Source organism: Phasianus colchicus, chromosome 13 (assembly GCF_987193195.1).
Source record: "Phasianus colchicus chromosome 13, bPhaCol1.hap1.1, whole genome shotgun sequence".
Lineage (NCBI taxonomy): Eukaryota > Metazoa > Chordata > Aves > Galliformes > Phasianidae > Phasianus > Phasianus colchicus.
The window spans coordinates 9,946,081-9,956,015 of record NC_143448.1 but is presented as its reverse complement, the minus strand read 5'-3'; the positions used below and the strand labels follow the sequence as shown (position 1 = coordinate 9,956,015).

The following is a 9,935-nucleotide window of genomic DNA, read 5'->3' as shown; positions in this document are numbered from 1 at the left end:
ATTATATTATATTAATATTCCTTAAATACTATTCTGAGTATAGAGGTGTACTGCTTCACTGGAATAATACATCTCTAAACATTAAAAGGAAGTATAGCATGGTGCTTTGCCAAGATTTCTTACTCCTTTATGCTTTGTATCAAAAGCAACATTTAATCACTGCTTTTTGTACGTGAGAATAGTAGTGTTGTTTTTCAGGTAATATATTTTGCTTTGGTTTTGCCAGAGATGCAATGAAAAGCTTCAGTGACCAAAGAAGCAAATATATGCTGTCTTCATATAACAGAGGTAAGTGTAGAGTTTGGCTTGCTGTTGTCAGCCAGGAGTTCTTGCTGAAGAATGTCATCAGCCTCTAGAGGGTTTATGGATCTAAAGTCAGTTGAATTGGGCTTGACTGCATTAAAAGGGCATTACATGACACAAACTGTATCTGGTTTATCTACATTCCAGCGTTACAGCAGTCATGTTTCCTTTGCAGTCTGTTGCTTAAAGACTGCAGGGGTCACACTGTGTCAGCTGGTGTGTCAGAGTGTGAATAATACCAAAATAAGCATTGGATTAACAGAAAAAATATTGTTACTTGGACTTTGGCATTATCAGAATGTGAGGTTGTAGCGTACAACTATCTCAAAGCTGATGAAGTTGCAGTTTTTGTGCTATGTCTGCTGCTTTTCTTACTTCCACTCTGTTCCTGAAGATAGAGTTATTGGGGTCACCAATAATAATGCAAAACATTGTAGTGTTATGTCTTGGGAAAAAGTGGCAGCTTCAGGAACCTATGGAATAGAACATAATAATTTCAGTTGAGATCAATGAGTTTTTGTTGTGGTGTATCTAAGGCGAGCAGGTAAGAAGTTACGCGAGTGCAGGAGGCCAACATACCAGGTGCCACAAATGAGAAAACAGTGCCAAAGATGAGAGAGATAATTTGCTCCTGTAGGGGAGTTGTTATGTCAGGGCCTGAACTGATGATTGAGCACCTGGTGAAGGGGGTGGCTGGCTCGGGAAGTACAGGTGCAAGCAATTCACCTCATTGAGGTGCTTCCCACCTCATTGGATGGGGTGGTTCACCCCTCCCTGGGCTCATTTAAGGGCTAGCCTCCAGAGGGAGAATGCCTCCTGGATGAGGACTGCTTCCTGAGAAGGAATGTTCCACAGCTATGAGACCTTCATCATCAGCTGGGTGAGTTAACTTTTTCCTGTACGTGATTATTGGTATTCCTAACAATATTTTGCCTGGCATTGCAAAGAACTTGTCAGAGCTGGTTTTGCTGCCTCTTAGGAAAAACAGCGCTGTACTGAGAGTTGATTCATGAAATACAACCTGAAGACTGTCAGACAAGGTGTGGATTTAAGTATGTGAAATCATTAGAAAAATGTTAAAAACAAACAAACAAAAAAACTTGTTCTCTTGTAAGTACTGTGAATGCTAATGTCTAGTGGTACCAGGATACAATTTGTTTTCTTTCATTTGAGCTTGGTGTACACACAACTCTGGAACTTATTTGTGTTGGTAGGGTTACTTGTTTTGGTAGTATTTCTTGCATGAAAATCTTGTGGGATTAAGATGGCTAAATGCATGATCTCTAGATGATCTTTAGCTAATATGTGAGCCAGCTATTGCTTGAGCAACAGTGGAGTGCCACGTTGTTTGGAGGAGAACTGATACTAGAAAGGTGCTTACAATACCTTGGAAGTATTACGTGTTTTCTGTGTTCTGCCTTGGATGGTGAGACACTTCAGTGCTCAAGTTACGTATTCCTTCTAGCATACAGAACATTTCATTTGCCATTTCTTGCATTGAATTAGATAGTTAAAATGCTTAAAACACCTTGCTGCCCTGGGTACAGGCTGTTACGTAGGACTTGATAGCTGGGGCAAGCACCATCATGGAATGGCTACTAAAATATTCCCTTGAGAGTAGTTTTCCTGTGCTGACAGAACAGTTGGAGATAGCTTTTTCCATTAGGAAGACAGGCTGAAACCTAACCATGAGTTTCCATGTTGTGTGTGGGGGGAATCTGAAGTGGAAAGTTTAAAGCCATTGCTGTCTGTGACTTGATCTTTCCTTGCTTTTGGGAAGGGTTCTGGGGTGAGGTTATAACAATGTCAGTTGTGAAGCTGGAAAAATGTACTTTATCAGTTGCTTGCTGATATATAAGCAGGGAAATATCAGGAAATACCAGGCAATAGTATAAGGTCCCACAGGATTTCTCATCATGCCTTTGATCTTGATGATTTCTCAGGAGGAATATATCCTTTGGGCCAAATAAACTGCTAGTCCTAGAAAGGTACAGATGCCTGTTACTGCTACATCTATTAATTTGCTGCATGAGAGCAAATGAATAGATAATTCTGTCCTCTATGCATGAATTAATATTTGAGGGAATAGTATAGATGACTGGTTTTTAACCTGTTAGTATTTAACAGTTTTTCACAAGAAGCTTCAGGTTCTCTCTTTTTCCTGTGTGTTTTTATGCCCCAAAGTCAAAGCATTCTCAGAAAAGAAAACTGTTTTTTTGCAATTTTGATGTGAATGATTGTTATATTAGCTATGTTGTTACTAATGCAATTAATAAATCAGTCCAAGTTATATATAAATATAATTATCTTTTAGGAAAGATCTTGAAACAATTTAGTTTCTTGATCTTAACACTTGGAGTAGATAATCATTGCTGTACTGGTTGGAGGCTACAGGGCAGAAGCAAGTTGAACTCTGGTTTTTTAATCTGGGGTGGAATACAAAAATCATAGCTGGCTATGAACACTACTGGCAAAATCTTCTATTAGTGCAGGTATTGTGTTTTCCTATTGTGCTTTGACACTCACTGGACTATAGGGACACTCATTTAATGTATTATAGAGTGGAAAAGTAGAACTGCAAAGAGATGTTGGCTGCATAACGTGCAAATTCTTATGTGTCTTGTGCATTCCATTTGGTGGTAGCAACTAGGGGAAAAATATTTAATTTCCCAAGAGAAGGCACAGTGTACACATTCGATGACTAAAAAATTAAATAGGAAAAGCAAAATAACACGGTGCTACCAATTTTATGTTATAGTCTTGACTGAACTTGGCATTACACTTGGTGTAACGCAATGTCCAGAATAGATGTCATTAAAATTCTCTTTAGTACCCTAAATAAAAACATGGTTTTTAAAAATATGTAAATTAGAAATAAATATGACTTTTTAAAATAAGTATTGACTGTTAAGAAGTCTATATAAATGCTACGTTTTGTCTTGGCCTTGTTTTCAAATCTGTTTTAATACCAGTTGTGTTGGTATGGGACAGGATTTAAATGTTTTCCATCTCATGCCAGGTACAGAAGAAAAAAGTGTGTTAATGTTTGCATGAGAATAAAGATACATGTACATAAAATCCATAAAATCTTCATGCCTGTAGCACTATTTACAGCATGTTAAAAGTCAGACTGAGGCTCCTGAAAATTCCATTCTGCACTTCATTTACATGCAGTGCTTTTAAATGTGATGACACGTTCTGCTGAGGCACTACTATATTTTGGGTTAATTTTATGTTTATTTATCATTTGTGCTTTGTTTAAAAAAAAATATATATATATATATATTGCTGACATCTGTAGTTTGCCTTTTCCCCTTACAGAAGGAACTTTGTTTCATCATCTCTGAGTTATGATTAAATATTATTGGACGGTGCAAAGGGAGAGCAAGTGAAGTTAGACTGCATTAGACTTTAACCTGTGATTTTCAGCATCCATAGCATACAAGCTTCAGGGCTATTCTATGCTGTCAACTTGTCAGTCTTTAGGCTCAAAGATTTTTTGCAGCCCAGTTTTTTACTAGTATTCACAGAGCATTTATCATGCAGTGTGTGTTGCCATAATTAAATTGCACACAAGAAACTCAAAGCAGAAGTTTTAATCGAAGTGCATTTTGCTGCCTTTTAATGCTGCTTAGTCTCCCAGTGCAGCCTTATCTCCAGCTAACTTCCCTGTTTTTCTTCGACTGCTTCCAAATTCTGATCCAATATTCTCCACTGTCTTGTTTCTGTTCTTGAATCATTCTAACTCCTCCTAGATATCTCACACAGCTGTTCTCTAGCCATATTCCAAAGAGTTGAGAGAGCACCTGGTGTCCTTTTGCTTCCATTCTTTTGTCATCCTAGAGCATGGTATTGTGATTCAGTATCTAGCCTGTGATGTCAGGAAAAATGAAAAAGCAATGATAAGAAACCTTTTTAAGAAGAGCTGGCATCTACATGAGAATAACAGGTATGGGAGTATTTCAGTGAAAATAATATAACCCAAGTGGGGAAGGTTTTGGCTATATGCCCTTATTTTGTAATCCTGGTGTATAAAATAAGTGTTCTTTTTGACTTGTTTTACTTAAATTCTAATCCTCACTTAGGATATTGAGTCTGACCAAGCACTTATGTGTCATGAGTGAGGCCTTAAAACTCACTTCTTTTGTTTTCTTATGTATGTTAAGATGAAATTGAAGTCTTGTTTTCTATGCTTCCATGTTCGCAGTAACTTTTTCTAAAAAACACTACTATTAAGGTGAACAGTGCTTTTTCTAGGATCATGTTATCCAGTGACAAAAGCTCTAAAGAAGAACAACAAACCTTGAAATATTGTGAAATTAATAATATGTTTGAGGCACTTGTCAATAGTGAGCATTTCATTGTGTATGGATGAGTTCACTTTTTACTAGCTAATTATAGTCTCTCTTTGCAGTTTTGTTTTCTACATTTGATCTTGATTTTTGTACAAAATGAGCTTCTGTAAATCCACGTTAAGGTTAGTTGGATGTCTAGCAGCACTTTTATTTTGATATTTATTTGTCATATTTAGCTTTTTTATGACAGTATCTGTCTGTTCTGGAATGTGCTTTCCTTTGCTCTTCTGAATGCTTGCTGGTTAAGAAAATGTGGCTAAAATGATCAACTTTTTACTGTTCTTACATTTCTTGTTTCTCTTCCAGTTTATTTTCTGCTTGCAAAGCCATTTGCACACGGTTGAATTTGGTACAGGCTGTACATTTCTTCAGTAGACCTTTAGCTTTGGCCACCAAAAATTGTATGTGCGTAGTTGAAGTAAATCTTCCTTTGAATGAACATGCTAATTTCTGAAGAAAAGGAAATTCTTGGAATATTAAGAGTAATTATTAGACTGGTTTTCACCAGAGACGCCCCACTGTCCATTAGCAGCCATCCCAACTTGGTATGAATCTTTCTTTGCTTTGTGAGAACAATTTCTTACTGCGCGCAAATTATTGACCTTCAGTATCAAACAGCATCTTAGTCTAAATTCTTTAACAGAACAAACATAGGTAAGCAGATCCTACCTAGTTTAAAGTTTAGTTCTGTTATGTAACTTTCATGTTAATCCAGGTTACTTATTATAATTTAGCAGCTAAGACTCAAAAGCTACCTAATTTTTGTAGGATTCCTTCCAAGGCTGCATGATAATGGAGCAGCTTGTAGTGGTGAGTGACCTTCTCCTGTAGTAATTTCTCCCCCTGGGTATTGAAATTGATTTTCTTCCACTTGGCATGTGAAGAGTCGAAGTGTGCCCCTTGCCCTGAATCTCCCATGAGCATATGGTGGCATCTGAAACAAATAATGTGAATGCTGCTGCTTATAGGTCCTCACTGTAGCAGCATCAGGAAACAGAGAATGTTTTTAGGCAGTTTCTCTCTGTGCTGGGATATCATTTAGTTCAGAAACACTGTTTATTTTACTGTAGGTTACATTCTGTCAGATTGTTTTAAGGGTGCTTGAGGATATGAGTAATAGGGGTGATTCATTTCAGCTATTAAGGTCAAAGGCAGCATGTGCCACCGAGGGAGAAAGCACCAAATGGGATCTCTGACCACTACAGAGCTGATGTGTGTTTATCTATACATCTGGTCTTTAACGCTGGGCTAAATATGTTATCTTTGGTTGGATACATGCAATCCCTTTATGGTGCCATTACATTCAGTATGTTTGAAATGCTTGAGTAGTTCCCTACTGTGAGGGAGCCTGCATGGATGGCAGCCATGTAGCCTGACAGTGCTGACCCTCTGGATAGGAAACCTGTGTCAACCACTCAAAGTGTTTCTTTAGCGTGTGGAGTTCTGGAGCATGCGTGATCAAAACAAGATGCATGCCTGGAAAGTTTTTATGCTTAAAAATTCTGATTATATGTATCTGATTGCATGAGTGTAGTGTTATCTTTTGAAGAAGAAAAGAAAATGAAACAATGCATCAGTAAAATAAAGAATCACATGTGCTTGTAGTTGTCAAAACTGCCGAGAGTTTACTGAATTGGATAAAAAGTTCTAAGAGAATATGCCAGCATGTCTTGTTGGAGCATCATTTTGTTTGCCTTTTGCATATATGAAAGGTGAAGGGAAGATAGCAAAAGAATGGTAGTTTAGAAGATGAAAATATTTTTCCTTCATTTAATGAATTTTTTTTTCAAGTGATTTTGATATTTTAATTTAGACAATTTTGACAGAAACAACTGCTACTGAAACTTACTAAGAAAATGTTGTGCCTGAAACTACACGTACTTCAGTCTTTGTCCCCACTGCATTGGGCTTATTCCAATAATGGAGACGTTATTGGTAGTCAGGTTGAAGCCCTGTATGGAGCTCTCTAAATAAGCAGAGATTAGAAAAATAAATAGTATAAAAGCATGTTCTGAGAGTGTTTTTGAGTTGGAGAAGGAATTAGGTTGTCGAGGCAGGAGAAGTCAAGTAAGATTCATGTTTTTGGACAGCATGCAGGAAGGAGTTTTTCTATGTAAAGGAAATGCTTTGAATCCACGGGAGGAACGCACTCAAATCTGTACGTTTACAACTTTTTCCTTCCTTTCTGCTATGTTGTATAGTCATTTTCCCTGACTGTTCTTGCCTTTCATCAATTTGGTAAATCCTTTTTCCTTGCATGGAGAAAAGCAGCATGTATGTGCAACAGGTACTCGAATGCTTCAGTAGTGATTGTTTATTTGTAAAGCCATATGTCCAGTGAAAATTAACAGCATCTTGAACTTGTCTGCTGTCATTCTATGGATCTGGAATAATTCATACATTTACTTGAACAAAACTACTGAATGCCAAGTATAGGTAAGTGAATTGACACTGTACAGTTCACAGGATTTTATATATATATATATATATATATATTTATTCAGCTTTAATATTTATTGCAGCTAAGTGCATGGCTGCACACTGGCAGCTTTGGTACACGTATACAGGTGTCTGAGTGCTATTTTTGAGTTGTGATTCTCTCTACTTCAGTTCCTTGCTCCTAGAAGAACTAGCTTGAATGTAGCCATGTCTGAAAGATTACTTCTTGGGTAGCAGAATGACTGTGAATTGGGCAACTGATAAGTAATACTGTGCAATTCTCTTTTAAGTATATACATAATTGTTAGAAAGTAGTCACATACAAGAAGCAGCAAACATTTGCTTTAATTCTAACCAGCAAAACTGAAAATATTTAAAAGTGAGTGGTTGGTCTATTCAGCACAAGAATAAACATACGTTGGAGAAGTGTGTGATTCCATTTAATCTCAGTATTGATTAGAATACAATTGTTCAGCCAATATCCCCAAAACATTGAGAAGGAAAACAAAGTGAGGAAAATACGAACAGTAATCTTCAGCAATAAATCAGTGAAGTAAACAAATGTTATGTGCATTTAAGTGATAAAGACATACTAGTGTAGAGAGTGAATTATGTTAGCAGGTGAAATTCCTGTTAGCGGGCAGTTAATGAAAAAGGAAGATGATAGAAGGGAGATGGCAAACTAAATGGGTGAATAACCTGTGTGTATAAGGTTTCATGATAAACGAATCTAAACAGCAGTCATTAAATATAATTTTAACAAGATCTCAAGAACAATGGTATAAGCAATTGAAGAGGCAACAACCCATAGTGGGGCTGTAACATGTTCTTTCCTTCAGCGATCGTGATAGCACGCTAATTATAATTGTCAGTAACAGCATCCTGTGGTGAGCAGAAGAGTTTCACTGTCATCTTTACATGAATGTATTGTGAAAGGGACGACATAGACAACTCTATAAAGAAAAGGAGAAGAAAGGAAAGAGGAAAAAGTGCTGAGATAGACAGCAAGAACTCCAGAGAAGAGGATTTCAGGTAAAACAAGTAATATAACTAAAATTAAGAGCCCTCTGTTCAAAAGGGACAGAAACAATATTGAAAACAGCATCTGTTTCCCTTTGACACCTTACAAAATTTAAAATAGAACTTTAAATACCTTTCACTCTTTAACACGAAGCTTCATTTAGTCAGGGCTATTACGTAGCTTCAAAAATCTCAGCTCAGAGAAGGAAGACTGTCTTTTTATCTGGCACTTAGGGCTCACACTCTTCCTCCCTCCCCTTGTCTTATCACATACCCTCTCTGCTTCTTATTTGTATTCACCTGCTTTCTAATTAGCATCCCATAAAGTTACACACTTACAGTTTATTTAACCTCAACTCATGACACTGGCTATTATCCCTTGCATTGGGGAGGATGATCATTAGAAGACCTGTTACAGAGTGCACCTTATTACTTGTACATGGCAGATATCAATTACAAGGAAGGTCTAATGGGTCTGTAGTCATTAGAAGTCTACAAAATAAAGTTTTAGTGGAGGTTTCTGTCTATTCCTCAGAGCGGAGGGTTATATAAAATAAGGTTTCTGTCATGCTTCTAGCCTGAATGTCTTTAAATGAGAAAATTGTGTGCTGCAATATCTTTACAATTTTGAAGAATATCTTCTGATCTTTAAAGTAGGGAGGAAAGGGATTTGATGTAATTGCAAATTATTAGCAGCAAAAACAGGATGTTGATTAGTGCATATGTTTAAATATGTATTAAACTAACGATGATGTTGGTCAGAAGCAGCGTGGTTTAGACAAATTTAACCTGTCATTTTTCTGACATCAGTGTATAAGAAGATCAGACCTTCAAACTGAAAGAATACACTCTAGATATACAAAGGAGGGAAAATTTCCCCACATGAAAATGTTATAACTTCATTTTAGGGAAAAGAAAAACTAGAAAAAGAGACTATTTTATTATTCAGAAAATTAATTAAACAACTTGAAGCTCAAACCAAGTTTTTGCTGTATTTTATATACCTGGAATGGTTTTATACATCTGATACAACTCGAGTTATTTGAGCAGTGTTTTTGATCTGCTTTTCCATTTGGGACGTTTAAGGCCTCAAACATATTGTCTGTTACAAATGCTTTTACTGCTTGTGGACTTCCTTTATGATGTGCTTCAAATGTTGGATAGTGACTCCATTACATATCAATCAGATGTAATGAATCATTATTGAAGTTTCATGAATGCTCCTTTAGAATGCTACCCTGAAACAAATAATCAATACATCTGTGTGATGAGGGTAATTTTTTACAATGAGCAGTGTAACTGACTTTAAAAAGAAAAATAAATATTACTATTGAGGTAAAGAGATCTTATGTCAGCAGATACAGACACGTGAAGTCTCCGGCGAGGTCATTTTATTTTATTTTTTCACAAAAATGAGATGACTGTAGAACATTGTGTAGTTCTTACGAAAATTCACATGCCAGGTAGCTGGAAATGAAACAATGCCAGTGTGGAAAGAGTTATGATGACAGAGAGAAAATTGAGAGAGATTCTCTCTACTTGTGGTCTGCTTGTTCCAGCCTTCTCTGTGGTTTCTGAGATAGATAAACTGCACTTCAGGTAGGAGGAAGGAGACCACTTCCTGTGAGAACCGTCTTTTTAAACTGAGAAAATAAGAGTCACAAACCATAACATCTTTTCAGAAAGAGACAGCAGCAGTATCTGTTTTAAGGAACTGTATGGGGTGCCTCAGAACTGAGGTTCTGGGATGGCTCTGGAAAATGATCGTTTAAACTCAAGTTGCTTTGGCTGTTCATGAAGCCATACAATGCAACATTT

General features: G+C 36.8%; 1 long non-coding RNA gene across 3 annotated transcripts in view; it reads left to right on the top strand.

Annotated features, from left to right (window-relative positions):
• The first annotated feature begins 1,094 nt into the window (after positions 1-1,094).
• Positions 1,095-9,935, top strand: part of LOC149916146 (uncharacterized) — a 135,005-nt gene continuing 126,164 nt past the window's right edge. For all 3 annotated transcript variants that reach the window (XR_016470760.1, XR_016470759.1, XR_016470761.1), the window contains exon 1: positions 1,095-1,183. This is a non-coding gene — a long non-coding RNA (uncharacterized LOC149916146). The remainder of the gene's footprint in view (positions 1,184-9,935) is intronic.